The sequence below is a fragment of the Thunnus thynnus genome, chromosome 11 (assembly GCF_963924715.1).
Source record: "Thunnus thynnus chromosome 11, fThuThy2.1, whole genome shotgun sequence".
NCBI classification, from domain to species: domain Eukaryota; kingdom Metazoa; phylum Chordata; class Actinopteri; order Scombriformes; family Scombridae; genus Thunnus; species Thunnus thynnus.
The window spans coordinates 31,006,922-31,031,613 of NC_089527.1; the positions used below are offsets into that span (position 1 = coordinate 31,006,922).

At 40.1% G+C, this 24,692-nt stretch overlaps 1 protein-coding gene across 2 annotated transcripts in view; it reads left to right on the forward strand.

Moving 5' to 3' along the window:
• Window positions 1-24,692, forward strand: part of arhgef49 (Rho guanine nucleotide exchange factor 49) — a 65,860-nt gene that overhangs the window by 3,091 nt on the left and 38,077 nt on the right. Inside the window, exon 1 of one of the 2 annotated variants that reach the window (XM_067604447.1) lies at window positions 18,180-18,294. The exons of the other annotated variant lie outside the window; for it this stretch is intronic. The gene's annotated coding sequence lies outside the window, so the exon portion shown is untranslated. Of the gene's footprint in view, window positions 1-18,179; window positions 18,295-24,692 lie in introns of those variants that run through there. 2 annotated transcript variants of the gene reach the window in all.

Below are 24,692 nucleotides of genomic sequence, written 5' to 3' on the forward strand. Positions count from 1 at the left end.
CAAAAAGAAATATGAACTTAACTGCCAATCCTTTGTAAACATAGGAAAGACTTTGTTTTATTTACACATGCAAACAAATGAGTGAGAAATCTGTTTTGGTGGAATCTGATTAAGCTAACCTAACTGCTGTTATTTAGAAATTCAGTTTAACCTTATTGGTATTTTTTTGTCTTTTTGTCTTTTTGTTTATGGTTGTGTAATTTTGTGAAATGCAATTTAAAATCTACCCAGTTTACATTGTTATTAAAGGACTCTATCAGATATATTGACTGTTACATCAAGTCTTTTATAGTTTTATTCTAAATGGGTCATGCATTAGCAAGCTAACATTAGCTTTGTCAGTTGGTTCAGTTAGATAAGACTTAGTAGGTGTTAAGGTCAAGTAAAAACTAGCACAAATTAGTTCCTACTAGTGTAAGAACTAGTTTGTGCGGTGCAACCCCTTTTAATTTATTGATGCAGAAATCTCCACTTACTAAACACTTATAACTAGTTAAGTTTGATCTTATGAACAGATGATGCACCCAGCTGCTATTTACACTCAACAAATACACACAAATTACACATGGTGGATTTTCAAAGGCTGGTTTTCATATTTTTTTAGACTCAATATCAAACATTTTTAGATCTTTTTATCCAAAGAAATAACTTAATTAAATTTAATTTTTATTTAAAAAAGATAAGGTTAAGGTTTGGTATTTCTCCACCAGAATTATGTAGAATTACTGTATATTCCTGGCAATGTGGACAGGGCTTTGAAATAGCCTTTAAACAGTCACCTAGGGAGAAAATTACAGGCAAAACGATGAATGAATGCAGTTGAATGAATAGAAAAATAAAAATCAGAAAATGTCACAAACTTTTTAGTGGCAAAAACTACTTAGGAGGGTGGGGTTGTGATGGAACATCGGCCGATTGATGATCTTGCACAATCCAGAGAAATGATGCATGTCTGAGGTTCCTACCAATGTACCAGCAGATTCACAGTTAACTTGCTCTCAGCCCCTTTTTCTTTCACTTTGTAACTGAACATGACACAGATTGATGCTGAACTCAGAGAGAGAGTCAGCATACTGTAGAATCTCATAGATTTTCCTCCTCAGGGTTGTCTTGTTGCTGCGTATCTGAGCTCTGCATGGATTTAATCATTGAGGTGATGTGAGAAAAGGTCAAGCAGTGAAACTGCGGACTTGTACAGCTTCCTGTTAGCTACAGAGACACACAGCACAACAAGCCATAGAGGAGTCAATAGCACTAGATTTAATGAGACAGGTCGATCTGTCAGGCTAAGCCAGCAGATATGCGTGGCAGGCACATTAAGGGCCCCGGGGCACTATAATGCTAATGTGCCTACATGCAACAGGCATCATAATGTACTGGTTTTGTTTTGGAGCAAGATCAGCTTGACTGGACAGAGTATAATTACCTTCCATTAACTTACTGGCTGAGATCAGGGTTTTTTTTTTATTCCATTGACTTCCAATTACTCAGAGTCTAAGTAATAGTCATTATTGTAGTCATTAAAGGATTAAGGTCATATATTATGAGCAGGTTTTTGCACAGAATAGAAAGTACTATAAAATTACCACACATTATATGACTACAGTGTAGGCGTAAATATGACTGCTGTTGTATGGATTTCTTCGACTGCTCGCACTAAGCCTTTGATCATCTAATTACACATAAAGATTTATATCTTTGCTTGACGCTGTCCAACAAACAGATTAAAAAGCACACACATAATAATCTATTGTTGTGTTGTAGGACCAAAAACTGAAAATGTTCTCAAAAGCAAACTAGTGATGTCAATTTGCATTTTATATATTGGGCAGACAAAATTCTCAAATAGTGATAGTATCATATCATGATGATCAGTAGTTATTCCATACAAAATGTAATTATAACCTAACAAAATCATTTTTAACCTAAGGTCCACTTATTTGCTTTTTCTGGAGCTTTCATCCACATTTCACCATCTTTCCTCAATGGGTAGAGTTTGCTCATTTGTCATCTCATGAACAACAATAAGTATGGAACTTTGTTTACATAATAACATGAGAATGGAGCATACTCCATTCACTGAGGAAGACTGTAAGATGTGTTTGAAAGCTCCAAGAAAAGCTAGTTAGTGGACCTTGAGTTAAGATTTTCTTGTCGAACAGTTTCCATGGTCAAGAATGAGCTTTCACACTCAATTTTTTATAAGTATTTTGATGCTGATTTAAACCAGGTGGTTAGCCCTGCTGCATGACTGTAAGAAGGTCCTGTGTTTGAACCCTGCCGGCTAGTTAGCCTACGTGAGCTTTCCTCCCACAGTCAAATACATGGAGATTGAGAACTGGAGAGTAATTTCTTGAGTCTCTACTGTATGTTTCAGCCCTGTGATAGACTGGCAACCTGTCCAGATGTCTGTCACTCAGTGTGTGAGCTGTGTTAGGCTCCAGCTCTCCATGACACTGCACAGGATAAGCGGGTATACCACTTACCATGTTGCACTGTCCTGTACTGTGTACAACCAGTTCCAGCAACTGTTATTCATTCAGGCAAGTTGCATGGAATTACACGACTCTGAGTCTTTTGAGGGTGCAAACCTCGTCTTGGATCAAATAATTGAATCAATATACATCATCTATATCCAGAAAGGCTAAGTCAAGGGCAACTGGACTTGCTTTCGATTATTTTTAGATTCAGTTCTGAAGAAGCTTTTTAGATGAGAGGTGAAACATCTTCAAGAATCTAAAGCCAGTCCACTTGCCCTTGACTTAGCTCTTCTGGGTATACAATGACCTGGGAGGCTGAGAATCTTCACAGACTATATAATTAGACTTCTCAGAAATGTGTTCCACATCTCAATCTGCATTTATTTTACATGCAGGGAAATTAACAATTTTACAAGAGTACAAAGTGTGATAAAGTCCAGACGAATAAAACCCTCTACTTTGCAGTTGACGTCAGTCAGCAGGCACTCAGCCTCCTCAGCCCTGATGAGAGGAATGCCACCTTGATTCAAGAGCACAATGATTAGACCTTCATAAAAAAATGGAAGAAAATTTCAAATATCTGCCCCAAATGACTCACTTGAAAAGATGTCTCAGATGTCAAGGTTGTAGAAGGCAACTCATTTGCTGATTAACAGTTTGGAATTCGAGGGAAAAACAATGAAATCAGCATGGTAACGAAGGTGATGAGAATATGTTCTAAGAATCCAGTCAGCATCAAGCCTCATACTTCGAACCCCTTTGTCCCCTGAGAACCTCCTTTGTTCCTCTGTCCTGCCTGCAGGATAAACTGTAACACATCCCCTTGTGTCCTGTTAGAACATCAGTCACAGCTGCATGCACAGCTACATGAAGGCAGCATGACTGACGGTGTGTGTGTGTATGTGTGTGTGTGTGTATGTGTGTGTGTGTGTTACCAGTCCTCCCCCTTTTCCCAAAGAGGACAATCAACAAAGGGCATTGCGGGTGGATGACAGTCTGGAGTCCCTATCCCAATTATGGACAACCACTAATTACCAGCGGAGTAATTAAGAATCAGGCAGCTGTGGCAACAATAAACTGCTTCTTAGAGACTGTCTAGGAATGCTGCTGCTGCTGCTGGAAGGGAAACAGTTAATTAAGCCTTTTTACTCTTCACCCAAAAAATATGTACACATACTCTCATGGCCACAGTTAATATTGTTCAGAGTGAGAGTAATGTATCCTAGCAGTGCAGTTTGGGTCATACAGAGCGATTTATTCTGTCTTTACTGAGGAAAAGAAAACAGTTTTAAAGAGGCAGGCTGGAGAGCTGGAAGGTCACTTGATAAAATGCTAATACGAGCGCTTAGCATCCATGCTCTGTCAGTCTGACAAGGCTGGCTGGGCGTGTTGGCTGTGAGAGATCACACACACAAACACACAAACACACACACACAGACGCATGCACCCACACACACATGCAGTTCTGTGAAGGACATCTTCTCCACAAACAAATACAGACTCTAATCCAGAGTCTCTCAACCTTGGGGTTGATATACCTCATGTGACTGCTTGACATACAGATTGGGTCAACAGGAATTTCAGAATGATGATATTTAGTTGATATAATCAGTGAAATGTATCTCACCATGTTCCTGTGAATATAAAAGTATCCTATTCTCAACACAAAATAGGGAAGTGAATATACAACATCTACACAACTTAGAAAAAGTGACTGATCTAATTGTTGAAACAGTAGCACAAATTTCAAATAATTCAAACTTGATATCAAAAGGCCATCGATGCACCATATGGATGACATGTATGCAGGTGTGCAAGTTTTTGTGTTTTCTTTTGGTTTATTTAGCTATGGCAAGCAAGAAACGAAAGAACAAAGAAACCCTGCCTCCTGCTTGCTCTGGTAAAAAAAAAAAAAAAAAAAAAAAGCATAGACCCTCCCAGGTGCGTGCTGGTCCTTTACCTTTGATTTTTTGATGTTAATTTGTTAACACATTTGCAAAAGATACAAATTGATATACACAGAAACAACAGAAAAATGTGATGTAGAGGTGCAAAAAACCCCTCAAAGGGGCTTGGCTGGGGCACTCTCCAATGCATACCTCACTCAATGACAAAAGGAGAAAAAACATTAAAAGAATGAAAAAAAGAGAGAAAACAAAAGCTAAGATTGCGCATAATAGCAGACATGCATATATACAAGTACACAAAGTAATTAAAATATTAGTTAAAATGACTAATTATTAGACTAATTACAAGATAGGGCCACCGCTCCAAGACAAACTCTGAGCGTATAGTTGTGACATCACAACAGGACAGTAGTCTAATCGGCTCATTTTAAGGCACAGTTTCTGAATATGACAAATTGTTTCCTTTCTGTAAGGTAATTTGAAAACCAGGGAAGACTTTTTGTATTAAAAAGCTTTAGATAAGTCTAAGAAGATTCCAAAAGTGATTTTCTTTCTGTCTCGAGCTTTATAGATTTAATTTACAAAACAAGGGACATATTGATGCATACATAACATATTATGCCTATGGTAAAATATACCTTTACCTGCAGTGCTTCACAATTCTTACAAGACTAAACTAAATATAAACAAATAAGGATTTCACTGAAGTGAAAATAAATGTTTAACCACTCTGTTATAGTCTGATAATCAGACTGAATTTCCATTTTCATTGTGGGCATTGTTTAATTGGTGTGAAACAAGACCACTCCGGTTGAATCTTCCCATCACAATATTTGTACCTACAGGATTGCTCTTATTATCATAAGTGTCAATTAGAGATGAGGCTCAGTCAGAGCCCTGTCTGAATATTCATCCATTATTGTTGTTGGCTCACAGTGGAATGGGAGAACCACATGCAAATGTGTCACACGTGGAACACCATTTCACATGTGTTGCACTCACATATTGACACATGTGACTTCATCACATGTCAAACAGCATTTCACATGAGATTAAGGCGCATACAGGCACATGTGGTTTTCAGATATTTCACGTGTAAAATATCTGATTTCACATACGAATGAATGAATTTCATATGCTCATATGATAAATAAATACAGTAAATAAATAAAATTAGGCCAGAAACTCTTGTACTGCACACACTGATCGTCTCTGTTCTGCTGTTTAAGTTGTTTGTTGTGTTCTGGACAGCATTTGATTGCCTAAAACCCAATATTTCAACAGTTAACATGAGAGATATGTCATTTGCAGTGTTTTACAACATTTTTTTACAACATTCATTTCTAATGTCTGTGTGTTCCATGAGAGGTGTAACCTCCTCTAATGTGGCCTTCATCCCATAGTATTATCCGGATTAGCCTGCATAATCCATTCAGGTTTATTAGTCTGATAACATTAGCATACAGGACTACAAAACCTGCTATTGTGGTTCATAATCAGTGTGCTGGCAAATAAAAAGGCAGGTTTAAAGTACAGTGTGACCGCCAGTGTTTTATAACTTAGATCGTTTGATATTGATCCTGTACACCAAAAATCTTTATGTCAGTCTATCCCTGTTAACTCTAGTACTGCTGGGAAACCATGCTTTGTAGCTGTGCAAGTTAAGAGACTGTGAGGTGGGTTTTCTAGTAAGTCAGACAAAAGATGGAGTAGGTGGTCTCTTAACCATACCTCAGCAAGCAGCAGCTTTCTGTCAGCGCAGTCATTTTTCAAAAGCAGAACCTTGCTGACAGCCTGTGGCAGGGTAAAAGCTCCCTCAATGCATGACCTCTCCACCCATCATCTGGTGTAACCATGAGTAAAGCTATATACAGGACTCCAGCTGTGATCGCGCTCTGTCCACATCCCACTTCTTTCCTCTCTCCTCACTAACAACCATTTATAACCCTGCTCTCAATTTCAGCACCTCTTTCTCCTCTTCTTTCTCTACACTACATGCTCTGATGTTCCTGTCTATTCTCCCTCCTTCCAACCTTCCATTTCTATCACCTCCATTCACTCACTCTTACACTATTAGAGAGAAGAAACTAGGAACAACTGAAGATAAGGTGAGCAGACGCCCCATTAACAACAGTGCTAACCTTCACATATTTTTTCTTTCCCATTACATGTGGTGCCAGAACAAAGTGTTAGGGTTCAAAGCATGCCTCAGGTTTGATCATATGTTCCAATGAACAAATTAGTGGGAAGCCAGTGAAGGATCATGTCATTGTTACTGCATTATTGACTACTACTGGTTGTTCGGGTATGCTCAGAGTCAGAAGCGGAACTTTAGGAGTTAGCGTGAACCACTGCTTGAACAGGGTTGGGCAATATACTGTAATGTACATTTTTTTGTATCACTCTCCCCTAATTCCATATGTTTTAGATGTGGCTAAATGACTACAATATAGAGAAACTGGGCATTTCAAATCGAAGATAAAAAAATTCTGTCATTCCCTGCTGAAGCAGGTGTTTGGTGCCTTGTCTTCATATTTGTTACAGATTTACACCTTAAGGTAACAAAGGCTTGTCAAACATGTATCATGAGTATTTTCTGAGGCTGTTATTAGAGTTTTGGGGGATATTTTATGGCAAAAATATTAACAACTCTCTTTTTCAACAAGTCATACCATTTCAACATAGTCAATGGAATTTATTCAATTAAAAGAGCAAAAAAATCAAACAAAAACAAAACAGAGACCTCAAGACATCACATAACCACACTAAGACAAAAAACAAGACATAAAATAACAATTTTTAATCATGTAAGGGATGGGTTTGCCAGTTGGTTGATTTGTTGGTCCACCACTTTGGTTCATAGTGAAATATCACGTAACCTCGGTGATCCCTGCCACACCATGAGGTTGACATTTGTGATTTTAAGTGATATGAGTCAACAACTATTGGATTGATTGCCATGAAATTTGGTAAAGCTGTTCATCTTCCCAAAAGGATTAATTGTAATAGCTTTGGTGATTCTCTGACCTTTTCTTTAGAGCCATCATCAGGTCCGATACTTTGGTTTATAACCAAATACCCACAAAACTGACATTCCCATACATGTAGCATTACCATCTCAGTATCAATAGCTGTATGTTTGTGACATTTACTCAAATACTGAAAATCACTTTACAAGTGTTTCATTATATTCAAAGAATATATCTTAAAGCAGTTACACTGTGATACATCTGGGGAAATTCTCACCCACCGCTACCACTAATATAACTATTTATCACCTGAAAGCCTTATCTCTACCCGACTGCTCTCAGCTGTGGAACTGCAAAATAGCAATTTAGCTGATGGACACGACAGATTCAGACTGCAGCACTTTAAAAAAAGTCTCTTGTGACAACAGAAATCACTCACTGAATCCCTCCCAATGACTCGGCCTAAAGTATTTAACCATTAGAGTCTGTTGCACAAAATAAAATAAAAAAACAGCTCTTTCAGATCACCCACACAGTGAGATATTGTTCTCTCAGATTTTCCATCTATATAGTAGAGGCAGCGGCATTTTATCCACAAAATATATTTCTCTCAGAGGAGATTGCTGTGTGTGTGTATGTGTGTGTGTGTGATGTGAGAGGAAGCCAGTTGCAGAATATTAATGAGACTGAAAAACCTTTGTGCTGCTCTACCTGACAGCCTGAAGACAGCTTTTCCTTGTGTGTTTGTGTGTACATTTATGTCAACAACCTTCCACTGGACTATTAGGATTCAGGTCAGAGCACATTTTTAACAGTAGGAAGGATTATCCTGAAAGCAGCTGAATCGGCATGCCTGTGTTCAGTAAAGAGGTTGGTTAGTTGATCAGCAGTATCCTTAGGGACACTGTCTGGTTCATGAGGCTGAAGACCCTGCTCTGACTCTCAGTGTACCGTATGTGTTTTGCCTTTAGCAATTTGGTTGGTAAAATATTTTTCCACCACTGTCTCTCTCCCCCACGGTGTAGAAATGGATATAGTGCTGCTCTAATACAAGAATGTTCTGGTAATAGAAAGGTCTTCCTTTTTTCCTGTTAAGTGCTTTGAGTATTCAGGAGGACTAAGGGTCTTTTCAAACCTTTAGTTTGTTTGCGCTGGTCTGAATCAGTGGATGACACGGTGATCCAAAATGCATCACTAAAAGCCTCTCTGCTCATTGGTTAGTTGTGTCTGAGGTAGGAGCAAGAATGTAAACACAAGAAGAAGGTCCAGAAGAAGGTCCTCTGGCCAAATGCAGTGTACTTTGTTGCAGTAATCCAGGTTGGATTTCGATTCGCTCTCTGGCTATCTGTTAACTATTGTTGATTTCCCTCATCTGCATCTCAGTATGCAAAGTGCACCTGGCTACAGGAGCTGCTTAGCTCAAACTAGCAGAGTACTCCTAGTAGCTGGGTCAGATCAAGTTCAGATCACGCTCCCACCACAAACAAACCGCTCCAGAATTTGTTTGGGACCGAACCACTTCCTCAAAGGGTCTCAGAATTGAGTACGATGGCTGTGAAAAGACTTGCCCAAGCGAATCATACCAAGGGGGAGAACAAACTACAGTACGATTAAATTGGACTAAACAAGGCAAGTTTGAAAATTTCTTAAGTCAAGGACAACTGGACTTGTTTTAGATTCTTGAAGACATTTCACTTCTGACTGACTGGTGGGGCGTTCCAAGGATTTAACCTCTGTAGAGTCATTTACACCTTGGGAGTCGTTGTGGTCATGTGGGTCCTTAGCTTACCTGGTTGTAATGGATCACGTTCCAGCCACATGAGTCAGGGTGTGAATGTGGAGTTTTCCGTATTCAGATAAAGGATTGTTTATTTTTTGGGTTGTTTCTTTTTTGGGTGTGCAGGGACATAAAATAAAGGTGAAGATTAGTTTTAACCTACCTGCTCGTTTTAAAAATCATAAACTGGTTTGGCCAAATATCAAGTTCTAATCTTGCTATCTCCACTATAGGTTATAAGCTGTATATTTTAGGGTTTGCCTTACAGGGTGCTCTGACCAAAAATGTCACTATACATTAAAAAAGTTTTTTAAAAAAACTATGGTCTGAGTTGGCGTGAAGGACGTGTTGTCCCAGGTACCAGTTGAGAAGATAATATACAATCCATGAAGTTCAGTTAAAGTAATAGATCCATGAGTGTGAAGGCTTATCAGACCTGAACACTGCACTGTGGGTAATTCATGTTAGTTATCAAAATATTAAGTAATACCCTGTTCCTGTTTACAAAGTAATGTACCAGGAATGTGAGCTTTCATGTATTTGATTGACCAACAATGTGTTATCGGATGACGTAGTGTTGCTTTCCGGCTAAGGTGGAGCCCAGTTTAAAAGAATTTGCCAGACAAAGCTGTGACATCCTTGAAAATGCTCTCTCCTTTATGCTCTCAAATACAAAAGTCTTGTTCCAACGTTGCACCCATTTGCTTAACAAAATAAATGTCTCTTTTCATATATGGCACTTTTTATTTACTGTAAGAATATAACATTGCTTTTCATGCAGTGTCTTTGCTTCTTTCTGCTCATATTTAACATTAGAAACATCTTTTTTTATGGCAACAGCTTCACTGGTGGCTGTACCTTTTGTTCCAGACATAGCCCAAGGTCTCCTCTAATGGCTTTTCCACATGCCGTTATTCAAAGTGTACTGACCTTGTTGGCTCCCCGCTCTTTCCTTGGTCCCTCAGTTATGTCACTGTCATTGCATAATGTTGTTTGATACAGACATGGACCTTTGTGCAGAATAACTGCCTCCAACAGTTCACAGCTCTCGCCTGTTGCCTTCATTCTGCCCAAGAACACTGTCACTGAGATTCAAAAAGCCTCATCCACTGTGTGAATATTCTCCATTATAATACGCCTGAGCCAGCCCCCTCTATTGATGTGTAAATGCTGATGTTTCTGAAGTACGCCCAAGCATCCTACTATTACTGTGAAGATTGCCGCGGTTGAATTTTGATGGCTGATGTTTTTATTTCTGCCTCCCACGCAGCAGAGTCTTTACGAGCAGGCGCCATTCTGGAAAAGAGGAAAAACATTGATCGTCTCTGTGTTTCAGAGGCTAATCTTCCATTGAAAGTGATCCAGCCAACATTTCTCCTGGTTTCTCTTCAGTTTTGGAGATTCAGAGTGTTCAGTCTAGTGCACCATCTGCAGAGGCATCGATGTGTCAACAGCCCTGTGTTTACTGTATCTACTGAGGCGATTAATTGGGGTTGAATATTAAGAGACGCATCCATTTCGCAGATGAATGAAAGTCAGTCATGTTTGTGCTACGCCAGGTTTACCCTGGCAATTTCCTGTTTGGCCAATACTTATTCAGATGCATGCTGGAACCTCTTGACACTTTGTTCTGCTATTTGGCACTATCAGATGAAACAGAGCCATTCAACACAGACACAAAAATACACTTTTTATATTTCCCTGTGGTGATATACCAGCCAAGGAGGCAGTTTAGCTTGTAGTTGTGGTGCAAATGATGATGAAAGCGATATTAGCCACTGGCTGCATAATCCTGCAGTGCATCAGTCACACTAACCAGATCTGCGGTATCATCTGGAGGAGACTAATCAAAGCAGGCTGATTAGAGAGGCATGTAGATGGTGAGCATGAGATGCAGCTTTGAGAGGGACTGTATGGTGTACTGTGGAGACAGATAGATTGACAGGAAAATTGGATTTCATGGTTTCCCATCAGGAGGGCTGGGTTCATTCAGTGTACTGTGCGGCTGCAGGCGTGCTGATTATGATAGCACACTCCCCTCTGCTTTCAGTTAGCCAATACAGGGAGCATGTGTACACACATACAGTACACACACATACTTATTCACAAACACATCTGAGAATATAGGTCATAGAATTTCCTTTACGTAACAATTGACATGTAAATATCAGTTTAATGGAGTCCTGTGGTTGCTTCCCTTTTCCTATCGGGCCTATTAAGAGTGGATGGAAAATTAAATAATGAATGAGGCTAATGGGGCACAATGGTTACGTGTGGCCCTGTTTTTCCACTTATTTCCCCTTTTACAGGCAGGTCACCTGTTCCAGTGCACTGCCTGGTCAATAAAAACAGACATGCACCACCAGCATACTGGTTGTTGCTGAGCAGAGCAGATCATCACAATATGAGGCTGCACACACCCACAATATGAATCATAGTTACAATTTAGCCTTGAAATTGTCAGGAAGCAGGAAGCAGAATCCTGACATTGGTATAGATACAGTTAGAAGTGTTGAAACGATCAGTCAATTAATTGAATTGTTGATCAACAACAATCAAGATTAACTAACAACAATTCTAGTAATCGATTAGTCATTTAAAGGTACAATATGTAAGAATTAGAAATTCTTTCTCATTAATGACACCAGTGGCTGTTAAGTGAACTGCAGTCAGCATCCTGTTGCTTGTGCGCGTGCTTCCACTCTGTCAGTGCAAGCAAGTGACAGCACTAACATCAGCCAGCTAAAACTACAATATCACAATATATTTCACACACTTTGCAGCAATAGCTTACCTGTCCAATAGAAAGAAAGCTCAGGGTCGGACGTTAGTGGACTCCATTTTTAAGCTAACGTTAGCTAATGTTGCACTGTGTTGGCGCTGTCAGTATGGGTGCAGGGCCAGCGTTGGGGGCAGGCCAGACCAGGTTGTGCCCGCACATTTGAACCTATTTGTGATTGATGTCATTTTTGACCTGTCACAGGCTGTGATGCTCAAGTGATGCGACGCTGTGACTCACATCACTTGACTCGAGTCTTAAATTAATTTGGCGGGTGGAATTAGCTAATAGTGTAGCCACTTCACAGATAAGTTTGCAATATGTATCAGGAATTGGTTTTCAAAAAATATAATCTCATCCAGCACATCAGCGTCCTTGCTCTCCATGCCACCAGTGCTGCCTTCAGCGATCACAGGAGTATGCTTCATCCGCGCAAAGCTCACCTGTTTCAACTAAGTTTTGAAAAGGATCTGACCAAGAATTGCAATGGGGAGTGAAAAGACCATTTGCTGAGCACATTCAATTTTGCAGGCCAATGCTGTCTCCAGCTTTATTAAGCTCAAGGAGCAACATAGATGGTGATGTTGGTTATTTGTATGTTCATTCATTCATTCATTCTTTCATTTTCTATACCTGCTTTTCCTGTTCAGGGTTGTGGGGGTTGCTGGGACCTATTATTATTATTATTATTGTTATTATTATTATTATGTAAAATTATAAACAGCATTCCTTACATGTTATAGACAAAGTGATAAATCAAAAGAAAAGCTAAATTAATTGATTATAAAAACCATTAGTAGCAGCCCTAGGTGTTCAAGCATGCTCTGGAATGTGGGTCGTGCAGACACACACACACACACACACACACACACACACACACACACATACATACACGTGACTCATGAGAAAATAAAGCAGCAGTTTTTTGTGAAGGAATGTGGGCCACTTCCCCTGCCGTCTCCCCGTCTCTTCAGCACTTTGGGTCTAAGTATGTTAGTGTTCACACATGTATCCTACTGTAAAAAGTGTTTTATACCTCTAGTGGGAAAAAGTAACTTGTATCACAAAACAAACACAGAATAGAATAATAGATTGGTATCATCCCCCAATCCTTCAGTTGATAGAATTGATTTTTATGTCTGTTTTTAGTTTCCATATAATAAAACAACCAAAATAAAAATGAAATGCACAAGTGCTCACACAACCACAAAACATTAAATCTGCAAGTCAAACCAGCTGTACAAATAACTGAAGAGATAGACGGTATAGCTTATCACACCTACTCATGCTTCCATTCCATATTAAACAGGGACAAACATTTACTGGTTCCAGCTTCTCAGATGTGGTGATTTGTTGCTTTTCTTAGTCTTTATATGGTTGTAAACTGAATATATTTGGATTTTGAACTGTTGGTTGAAGACTGGGCACTGGGATATTGTGATGGGTATTTTTCACTATTTTATAACATTTAATAGACTAAATTTATTTAACCTAAAAAAAAAATATTAACCTAAAAAATAAATGAACATAGTACAGACTAAAAAACCACATCTCTTTCAAATTATACTCTTTCTTTCTAATGTTTGACATGTTTTAGATACTTTTTGGTTGTAATTAATTTGGTGCTTTTTACATTATTTGGGAAATGTCATAGTCATGACGGTCACAAGGTGCTAATGCCAAAATCTCTGTTAATATTTGTTATGTCGCTCTTTTGAAGTATGAAAAATGCTGTTTTCTATATAGTAGGTGATGTGTGGAACAATAACTAAATAGTGCAGAACATAGTTATTACTCTCATTTGCCAGGTTCACCCAAGCCGACCTTTGTCAGAGGACAAACACCCAGTTAGTGGTATAAATATAGTACAGTGTGTCAAGCCTGTAGCTACTTTCTTGCATGTGTGTCACTGTGTCCCTTTGTCCATTGTGCCTCCCATCAACCTCCACCCATGATATTGATTGTCAGGCATCAAAAGGATGTGTGCCCTACAATGCCCCTATGGTTGCCAAGTAATCAAGCTCCAGATAGATATGGCAAAGGACATTTTTTACAACATCCTGTATTAAAGCACTCCTCCCCCTTTAATATGTCAACATTTCCATCTAGCCAAGGGGGTCAACAACAATGTATTGTTTCTCCCCAGGAGAGCTAACAGTAACAGCCATTATGTAGCAGCAATACTAACAAAAGGAAGGTCTGCATTATGTGAACACACTCTATTAGGCTTCCTGTGTGTGTCTGTGGTTAATGATATGGACAAATGACATGACTGAAGCCTGTTTTCTCTGTACTTCTTGTTGTGTTTGTTGGTACAGGGAAACCCTCTGCTTCAGTAGGATGCTTTCGGGCTCCATGGGTTACTTACTCGAATCTAAAAGCTGGCTTACTCTCCTTCATCTTCTTGTGCGGCTCTTCCCCTGAGTCATAGAAGCTGTGCTAAATTTAGCAGGCCTCAAAAAGTAATGGTGTGGCAAGTTCTTGTTGAGTTTGCACCCCACAAATATCTCTCTCTCTCTCTCTCTCTCTCTCTCTTTATCTCTCTCACTCTCTCTGGTTGTGTCTTGCTCTCTCTCCCTCCGTTCACAGTAAAAGGCTTGTCTGTGACTCACTCATAGCAGAGCGAGGGTCCTATGAATTATTGAGCCAATGGTGGAGCCCTCATAAATTATCTAACTGTGTGTCGCCGGGCGGAGCAGGGCAGCTCAGTGGATCCATCTCATCTTGACCCTCAGTGTCAGTACCATCTAGACCTTTGTATAGGGCTGATAGCAGGACAGGGCCAACCTGGACACTAATAGATACACACACTCATACATTGGACACCCAGTGGATGCTTCTAAGGAAACACATGACTAGGCTTTCACGCCACAAAACTCTCTTTGTTTTGGTTTTACGGCACATTTACTTCATGATTCAGTCACGTCACTTTCATCAACTTTGTTTCCAGCAGCACCTTGTTTCCGACAGATGTTTTCAGCAAACAACTGCTGATTAACCTTCTGTACATTACCTGCCCAGTCCCAAACAGTAGACAAAGTTAGTGACTAGCAGGTGAAGAAAGTGTAATATCTAGCAGCTAAAGAGCCAGATACTTTCCTCAGGAGTTGGTGGAGACCAAACCAGAGCTACAAGCAGAGTGAATATATAGGGCTTAGATTCATCAGGTGGTGAGAAACAAGGCTCCATTGGGATGATAATGTATCTTTGCTGCTGTGTTTAGATGTTAGATAATAAGATAGAGAGTCCCTGTGACCCCAAATAGCCAAAAAAATCAATGAATGTAGCTTTAACATCATGCTAAATAGATAAATATGTTCATATCAAACTGTTATCTGAGGTTCATTTGAATCATAATGTGCACAATATTATAAGTTTTCTAACCTAGTATCTATGTCCTCCTGATTGTTAATGCACTTAAACCAATCACTCTTTTTCACAGTCAAAATTTGCACCAATAAAATTCCACTTCCTGTTTGCCAGATTGCCATTAAACATGCTTTCTTAAGGAGCATATTTGATAGTCAAAGTTCACTTTAGTTGAACTTTGGGTGGTAATTCTGGTGGAAAATCAAGCTATTGACAAAGGTCTCACTCAGAAACAATGGCCTTTCCAATGTGGTGTTTGGGTCTTTGGATAATGGTTATCAGCCCTATCTGACGGCGTCACAGTCAACCGTGGCCACTTTTCCTTCCTGTGAAATCAACTCCACCTTTGGCACTCATTACTTATTATTCTCCTTATTAATATGTTCTCTGCACTCCTCAACAGCATATAGCACCTGCCTGTTTATAACCCCTTGCAGTCATTTTGCTACCATCCATACTCATTGCAGATTCAGACTTGTCATTAATGAATGTGAGGATTACATACTGTATATTCATGTCGTTCACCATAAACAGCTCCATCGCCTGATTATTGCCCTCCTGCGGCTGCCGTATTGATTTCTTCATGTGTGATGGAGCTGCTAAATATTGGAGAAACGTTTTAACAGTCTTGAACGTGTTTAGTGTGTTTCTGTAGATGGTAGGTAGCCTTGAGATGCAGAGCAGCAGGTGCTTAGCGAACATGGCCCCTGCAGCGAGCGGGCTACATTGACTGCTCACAATAGCTTCACCAACACCCTTTCTAACCTTTCTGCTCTCTCTCTCTCACGTTGGATAGTGGAGTTGGACCAAAATAAGCTAGTAAGAGAGAGTTTTTGGGGGGTTTTTTGTTTTATAAAGTGCTGCTCCACTCAAAAATGTGTTTTGTTTAATGTTATTTCACTTGAATGTTTGAGCTTGACTGTGCAGAATGATGTATGTGCAGAGTTTGACACTCGAAGGCTGTTTTCATTTGTCTGTTGAAGGAGGAAAATTTCTCTCAGGATTTTAACGAGGTAATTGAACTTTTTTTCTGTGTGCTGTGTGTTCATGGAAGAAATGGAAGAAGGGATTGGCTTTGGCGTGATTTGGTGTAATAAGATGGTCTGGGAAGTGACGCACATATGGCTGATGAAATACCGTTTTCATCTAAGTATGCTGCTTTGTCTCTGTTTGACAGTCCTCTTTAGTTCAGTTTCTACTCTGTAACAGTGACAAAAAACACACAAACAAACACACTGAGAGCCGTCTGGCTGGCTGGCCTGTGAGGTTCCTTTCGTGACTGTTATTCCCACAGGAAGTTGGAGTTGGATGGCCCCTGGAATCTCCTTCCATATGCATAGCTAACACCAAACACACACACCAGCACACTACTACACACACTGCAGCAGAGGACAAATAGCCTCAGCATCACTCTGTGGGGCACTTGCTCAGAGCTGATGCATTGGCTGGTAAAACTGGTCATGCTTACGACATGTTCTCCGACAGAGCAGATGATCTGATTAGATTGTTAGCATCCTGCTGATATTATTGAGATACAGACTTCATATTAAAATCACCCTGGTGTGATGTGAAGACCAGTACTGTATGGTGATACAGAAATATCTGCAAATGCATTCATTTTCATAATTCATGACGTTGTAGAAATCTTATTGATTGATGTCAATCATTTTCTTCTAATGAGATTCTGCACTGCCATGATGCATAATGTTGCCCTTCACAGTCAATAACACTCACCCCTTCCCTATAGATACAGGCCAGTGGTGCAGTGTGGACACATTTAATGTTGCAGCATGTGGTTTTTTAGAATCATTTCTGATATTGCTACAACTACAGCATGGTGTATGCATATATAATACTTACCCAAAACAAAATGATGTCTCTATCAGGTTTACTGAGCATATAATATCTAGACTTCTTCTGATTCAACACAGGTGTGGGGTCTCCACATGAGCCCTACCATCAATTATATCAGCATACACATAACTTGAGCAAGATATTTACTTTATATTTACACTTTCACACCAGTGTAGTACCCACTATTGATATTGAGAGGCCATAGTGAAAGTTCTTAAGTTAAGATAAAATGCTTTGTCACATCAGACAGGACTCAACTACAACACTTGTATAAATTAAAAGTGAATATTTTCCCATTAAAAACTTCTCATTGGGGCGTCCTGGTGGCCCAGGGGTTAAAGCGCCCACCGTCTTTTAACTATTGACTAATGCCCCCAAATTACATTAAAAACTCCCTCTCAGGAAAGAGCTGTAAGGTCTTACGCTGTGACAGATTTTGATAAAATGTAACTTAATTTAGACAAATATCCCCATATGAGAGGTTTGTCACGAGATGTTTCTGGAGAGATGATGCATAATGTGATTATGGAAAGGAAGCTCCCATGTCTCTTGTTATTTGTCATATTTAGGGTCTTCCCAGGTTAAATGTCAGGTGTTTACTGAGAGATCTGGACCGATTAATTTTGTCCATGATGTGAACTTCTGTATGTGATCCAGGTCATCTGCTGACAGAGCAGCTGTCACTTCATTCTGACTGAAGAGAATCAAACTGCAGAGAATTAAGGATTAATCAAATGTCAAAACGTGGCCAATATGATGACACAGCAGTAGCACCTGCCTGCACTTTAGTCTGTGTGTGTGTGTATGTGTGTGTGTGTGTGTGTGTGTGTGTGTGTGTGTGTGTGTGTGTGTGTGTGTGTGTGTGTGTGTGTGTGTGAGAGAGCGCTGCAATAGAAAGCACCTCACAACTCGAGCACGACAGCCGCTTCCTGGTTTCCATGCCAACCACAAGGGCTGTTCTTGTTGGAGCATGCTCAGTTTGGCTCCCTTCCCTGTAACAATAGCCAGTTAGAGGGCTCACACTCACACACACGCTCTCACACACACTCTACTCCAGCTCGCAGTGGGAGCGAGACAGAGAGGAGAGGCTGCCTGCTGCGCTGCGGAGCTCATAACACACACACACAGACCAGCAAACGCACGCTCACTCATAACAACGGTGAGTACACAAACCGCAGAATTTCTTGGTTTTTATTTTCCTCTGGTGAAGAGTTTGTAGCATCAGTAGCTTTGCCTCTTTGAATGAAAGAGCTAAAAAAGGAAAGAGTTGTTGCAGGTGGGAAAAACTAGAAATAAAGAAGAAGCATGTGCTCTGCTTTGTGATTGACAGAACTGCATGAATGATCTTTTTTTGTATAACAGCATTATTATACTCTTATTCCTCCTCTGCCAGATTGTGTTAAACCTTTCCCAAACATGGATCTTGTCATTTTAATGCATGCTGAAAACAGGTTGAATATTTATTCTGCTCAATCGGAGGTGTAGTAGTTGACAAAGCAGGAATTGCTCAATAATTCATGTAGCCTTGAATGCAGGAAAGTCAGGGGATGACAGCAGGTGTAATGTGATGCTTTGCATGGATATAGATAGCTCTTTTAGCCTCTTTTGACACACCAGCTCAGTTTTACAACCTTTTTTGTTTATTCAGATCCTCATACAGCATATCAAGCATTTTAAAGCCTGTTCATTGTATGTGGATTCGATTCACCCGACCCTCAGTTATAACTGAAAAGATGAAAGTTTCTTTAAGAAAATGAGGATAAGTGGATCCAGACTGAACTAGATGTTCAACCATCTCTGAAAATGTGATCTGATCTGCAGGTGGAGGGAATGTGAGGAGCTTCCCCTCATGCCTGGCTAACCCTCTGAAATCTTGTGTGTCTGTATGCAGTCTGTCTGCCTGTCTGAGTGTATCAGGGGCGGTCGGCACAAAAGATATCTTCAATATTATCCTGTAGTCTCGCCCCATTTCTCTCTCAGAGGCACACTTAGAGATTCACACGCACAGTCACTATCCGCCTCCTACAAGATTAATTGTTGTGGCTGATGAATTCCTAGTGGGTCGATAGTGTATACCTCTGCAGCCGGCCAGCCCCTTGTGTTTGTGCTTGTGTGTGATTTTTTTTTTTGGGGCTGATCACAAAGCAGCATGAGCATCAAGCAGTCACGTCTGTGGCCTCATATGTAAACTAGAGGTGCAGCTAGGGCTGGGAGATGAGGTTGGAATCAATATGATGATATTAATGAAAATGTTTGTCAATATCAATGTGTATCACTATATGACAAATACATGCAAAATCACCTATAAAGTAATCAAAATTATGTTATACTGTTTGGACAAAACTCCTTAGTACTAGGACAAGACTTCAATAACAGATTTTGCTATTTTATAACTAAAATCTATGTATCTATGTAAACACCTAAATTTTGTGAAACCAGAAGATATGCATATTGTCATGATAATACTGGTAATACGGTTCCACTGAAAAGCCATAAACAATAATTCTGCCATGCAACTAATTGTTATTTTCATATTTGATCAACCTGCTGATTCATTTTTTTAATCAGTCAATATATTGTTTGGTCTATAAATGAAAAATAAAACTAAAATGTCATGTGTGAGAATCAATACCAATACTCAAAAACTCAAAATAATTCAAATTAACATTTATATTCATTTCAGAACCAGAAAATATTGGATGTTTTTGCTGCATGAATGACTTCACGTTGCATTAATTGACTTAATTGGCCACTTGGAGGGAGAAGAACTCCACAACAACCTGTAAAACACAAACTCTGAGACAATATCTCCTTATAAAGTGTGGCTAACGTCTTAGCAAACAGTCTGTTCACACATCCAGCAGACACGGAGCATTATCATTCATCTGGAGCTGTCTGTGTCCACCTGACAAATGTAAGTCCTATATTTACTCTCCTTTTAGCTCTAGTTTGGTCTCCACCAACTTCTGAGAAAAATATCTGTCTCTTTAGCTGCTAAATGTTCCACTTTCTTTACCAGCTAGTATCTTACTCTGTCTGTCTGCTGTGTGGTGCCGAGGCAGGAGGCAGACAAATGAGACGAGAAGACACGTGGAAGGATAGAGAGAAAAGAAAGGAGGAAAAGAAAATATAGAGTTGGAGAGTGATAGATGGCAGACAAGGAGAGAAAGTGAGAGACACTCTTTCACCCTGCGGGAAATTGGAAAATAAATTGAGTTGACACAGGCAGGTTTGCATAGCTATATTGATGCTGTGGAGTGGAAGGGAAGAGGTTTGGATTCGGGGCTTAGAAGGTTCACGCGAGGCTAATCATCTCTGTACCCACCGGTTAGGATGACCAAAAGGCTTCCTGGGGTTAGTAATTAGGAATTTCCATCTGCCATTGATAAAAAGATACAGTCCAGTGTGGCTGGCGCTTCAGAAGCCTCTGTTAGCAGCCTTTGTGTCTAATTCGGTCTGCAGAAGCATTTTAGCTGTTGTTGGAGCATCTTGTGGGAATGTCTTGTGTTTGGTGTTGGACAGAATATAAAGTGGCATCCAGTGTGGGATGTCAAGTTTGATTGTTGCAGAGTGTTTTGATGGCTCCGAGCAGCCAGACAGACAGTGTGTGAGTAATGTAGCACTTCACAGATATGAGGGAAAGTCTCTCTTAACCATTCCTCTTCTTTTTCACTGACATCTTCGTCTTTTCCTTCCTCCTTGGTAGTAGCTAGATTTCAGAGAGTTTAGAGACAGGCAGGTTTCTTCTTGCGGCTTTAAACTTGCCACAGTTGCAGATATGGAGACATGCTGCTCAAGAACATTTAGGGTGTCAAACCTCAATACTTTCTTTGTTCTCGCCCAAATGTGTCCCTACTGCTGAGAATGTGAGTGAGGCATTGAAAAAAGTATAATTTTGTCTATCTTTTGGTCATTTTGATATCTGTATCAAAACTCGAGTTGCGTATTAACACTAAAATGAAAAATTCAAAGGACACCCAGTCCCAGCAGGCTGTAGTATATTGTAAATACAAACACACACATACAGTAGACAGAGTTCAAACAGCCAAGTGTTGCTGCTTGTTAGTCAGGTCCTTGTAAACTGAGGTGACAAATGATCAATGGGTCTCCATCCCTCCACATTCCCAGTCACCCCTTCTCCCTCTTCCACCATGCTCCTAATCATCACATCCCTCCAGCTCTATCCTTTCATCACTCTCATCCCTTCTTCTCCCATCCCCTGCTCTCCCCATCTCCTTTTCCCTCGACGCTTCCCTGTCTTTGCTGTCATCTGAAAACCTCTCTCCTCTCCTCTCCTCTCCTCTCCTCTCCTCTCCTCTCCTCTCCTCTCCTCTCCTCTCCTCTCCTCTCCTCTCCTTTCCTCTCCTCTCCGCTCCGCTCCTCTCCTCTCCTCCCAGCACAAGTCATTTACCAGCATGTCCTTGGCTTCTAGAGGAGAAAGAAATGGGTCTTTTCCTGCTTTCCTTCCCTCTTTTTATTTATTTAAAATGTTATGATCTAGTTGATCTTAAAACAGATAATATACAAAGCACAAAATAATTTACTTCCTCACTGTATTCAGAGGTTGTGTGAAATTAGAGAGAGCTATTAGAATGTAAAAAGTGTAGGTATGATAAGCTTCAGTCTACACCGTTTCATTTTCCTTTTAATCTAATGCCTTATTGTTATTTCTATATTTCTATGTGCAAAAAAAATGTTGTTGTTAATAATGACAGAAATAAATTACTACTACTACTTCTACTACTGTTTCCCTCCGTCTCTTCAAAGAAAGTGTGAGTCATGCGGTGACATCTAGATTGCCTTCAGCAGATCCTAATAGGCATCTATAGGAGCCGGTGGGTCGATAACCAGGCCATCATGTATTTCTGATGGATCCTTGATAAAGCTGACAATGAGCTGACAAGAAAGGCTTTTGGAAAACACTGACTCCCCCTCAGCAAGGTCAAGGGGCAGCATTGATCCGGAGGAATGAGACGACTATGAGAGCACATGGCTGAGTCTGACAGTTGTTGGTTTTGTAGTATTAGTATAAAACCTATTATATCTTATTTTTATTTTATGGAGTCGTAGATTATTTCAACTCTAATTCTGTAAGAGTAGGATCTCCTCTATTGTAAAGAGGCTCTTCAGTTGCAAACAGCAAGAAATCAGTCAAACATTTTATAATTTTATTCACTTAATAAACTCAATAAATCAAACCAAGTAAGATCATATATGCTAGTAGTTCCTGACCCTTTTGGCTTGTGACTCATTAAAATGGAGCACGGTTTGGCAGGTGCCTATAGAAGCTTCTTCTCAAAGAACTTCAGTACAAAGTCAAGAGGTTGTGATATTTAGCACAACACACTAGCGGGAACCACAGTCCCACACATGCTCAGTGGCATCTGCCGTACAATTACTACTGTCCAGAGACTGAAAATGTGATCACTGTGATTAGTCTTTGGAGCTGTTTCTAGATAAACTACGGCAGCCATTGCCTTCAGGGCGAGGGAACATGTTATCCAGTGCAGCGGTGTGGCTCATTGACCTAGTTTTAATAGTTTTTGGACAAAAACAGAGGAATACACATAGGAATATATCAGGCTTTAGGCTTTTTAGAATCAAATCTGTAGAGATTTGTTGTCAATAAGAAAAATATAGAAGATCACCAACCAAATCCTTTAACTTGACTATTATATAGATTTTTCCATAAGTTTTGTTTAGGTGCTGCCACAAAAACTAGATAAGTTTGGGGAAAATCGTGGTCATGGTTAAAAGAAACCAGTGTTCACTGGTTATGAAAACAGTTTCCTGTGTCACAGTCACCAGTTTGTTGACCCCCAGCATCCTCCTGAAGAGGTTTTGTGGCATCTTTCAACAACATACTTTCACTTTTGCTTCAGAGACACAAAAGCTTGTAGGGTCTTTTATGTTGAAAAAAGGCTTGCAAGCAGAAGGCATAATTGAAATATTTTCTTCTTTTATTCATGACTGGGAGGATTTATCCTAGCCAGCTGCTTGTGACCCAGCGGGTAAATAAAACACAGCAGAATCTGTTTATTCTTTTCTGAAGTGGCAGGATGGTTAAAGAGAGGCAGAAGTGCTTTGATGGGATACATAAATGATTTTTATGCCTCTGCGCCAGCAACAGTGGTGGCTGGAGGCATTATGTTATCAGGTTGTCTGAACATCTGTATGTCCGTACGTCCCATTCTCTCGTGAACACCATATCTCAGGAACGCCTTGAGGGAATTTCTTCAAATTTGGCACAAACATCAAGGATGAACTGATTAGAATTTGGTGGTCAAAGGTCAAAGGTCAAAGTCACTGTGACCTCACAAAACACATTTTGGCCATAACTCAAGAATTCACACAAATGTTGGCACAAATGTTTAATAGGATAAAATGATGAAGTGATGCCATTTTATATCCAAAAGGTCAAAAGTCAACTTCACTGTGACATCATAATGTTCTGCAAAAACACTTTTCTGGCCGCTATTCAACGCCGTAACTCAGGAACAGAAGGGGAGATTGTAACCATATTTCAAATTTGGCCGGATACTGAATTGGTGACGCTTAATACCTTTTATTAAATTCCTTCAAAGTCTTCACTACAAATATTATGAGTCTGGACAGACATGGATGTAAACAGCAACTTGACTGGTTGGCAGAGGCATATAACTGCAAGGTGGTATTTCTACTCTTTTTTTCCTCTCGGGCTCTATCATCAATCTTGCTATCTCTTTTCTCTGTCCACCCTCACCCTCTCTTATCTCGCTGTCTCCCTTCATTCCTGGTGATGGGAGTGACTCACATAGCCATCTGCTGCCCAGCAAATCCTCTCCTGCCTTATGACCCTCCTTTTGTTTATTAACGCCACTCCTGGGATGATAATGATACCTCTATCTCCTCTAACCATCTCTTCCTCTGCTTATCTCTCTCTGCTATCACCTAAAACTCTCCTCTTCTGTCCATTCAGGCTTGTATCATTTATTCCTCTAACACTCCCTTTCCCCTCCTCGGCTCAATTCACCTCTGCATGGGTTGTTTCCCTTCATTTCACCTGATATAATTTTTTCCCTCTCCACTCCTCGTCTACCTTTTTCTCCCAGGAGACAGATTGTAGAATGAGGTCAGAGTGTGTGTGTGTGTGTGTGTGTGTGTATGCATGTGTGTGTGTGTGTGTGAGAGCATATGGATACGAATGTGAGCAGACTGTTGATGTTTTGTTGATGTAGATGTTGCTGATGCTGATGTCATTACGATCCCCTGTAGAAACAACAGACACGGGAAAACACCCTGGGGGGCAGGTGTTTGTGTGTGTGTGTGTGTGTGTGTGTGTGTGTGTGCGTGTACATGTGCGTGTGTGTGTGTTGTTTACACACAGACTGAAAGAGACACAGACCTTTCGTTGAACCTGACTACTGTCATATTATATCTCTATGGCAACTATTCTGCTTTACGCTGTGATTATAGCGCAGACACTAGCCCTGCAAAGTAATTAAGGCCAGGTACAGCATGTACAGCTTCTACCAATACATCCTCATAATGAAACAACCTCATAGGTTGATTGTACCT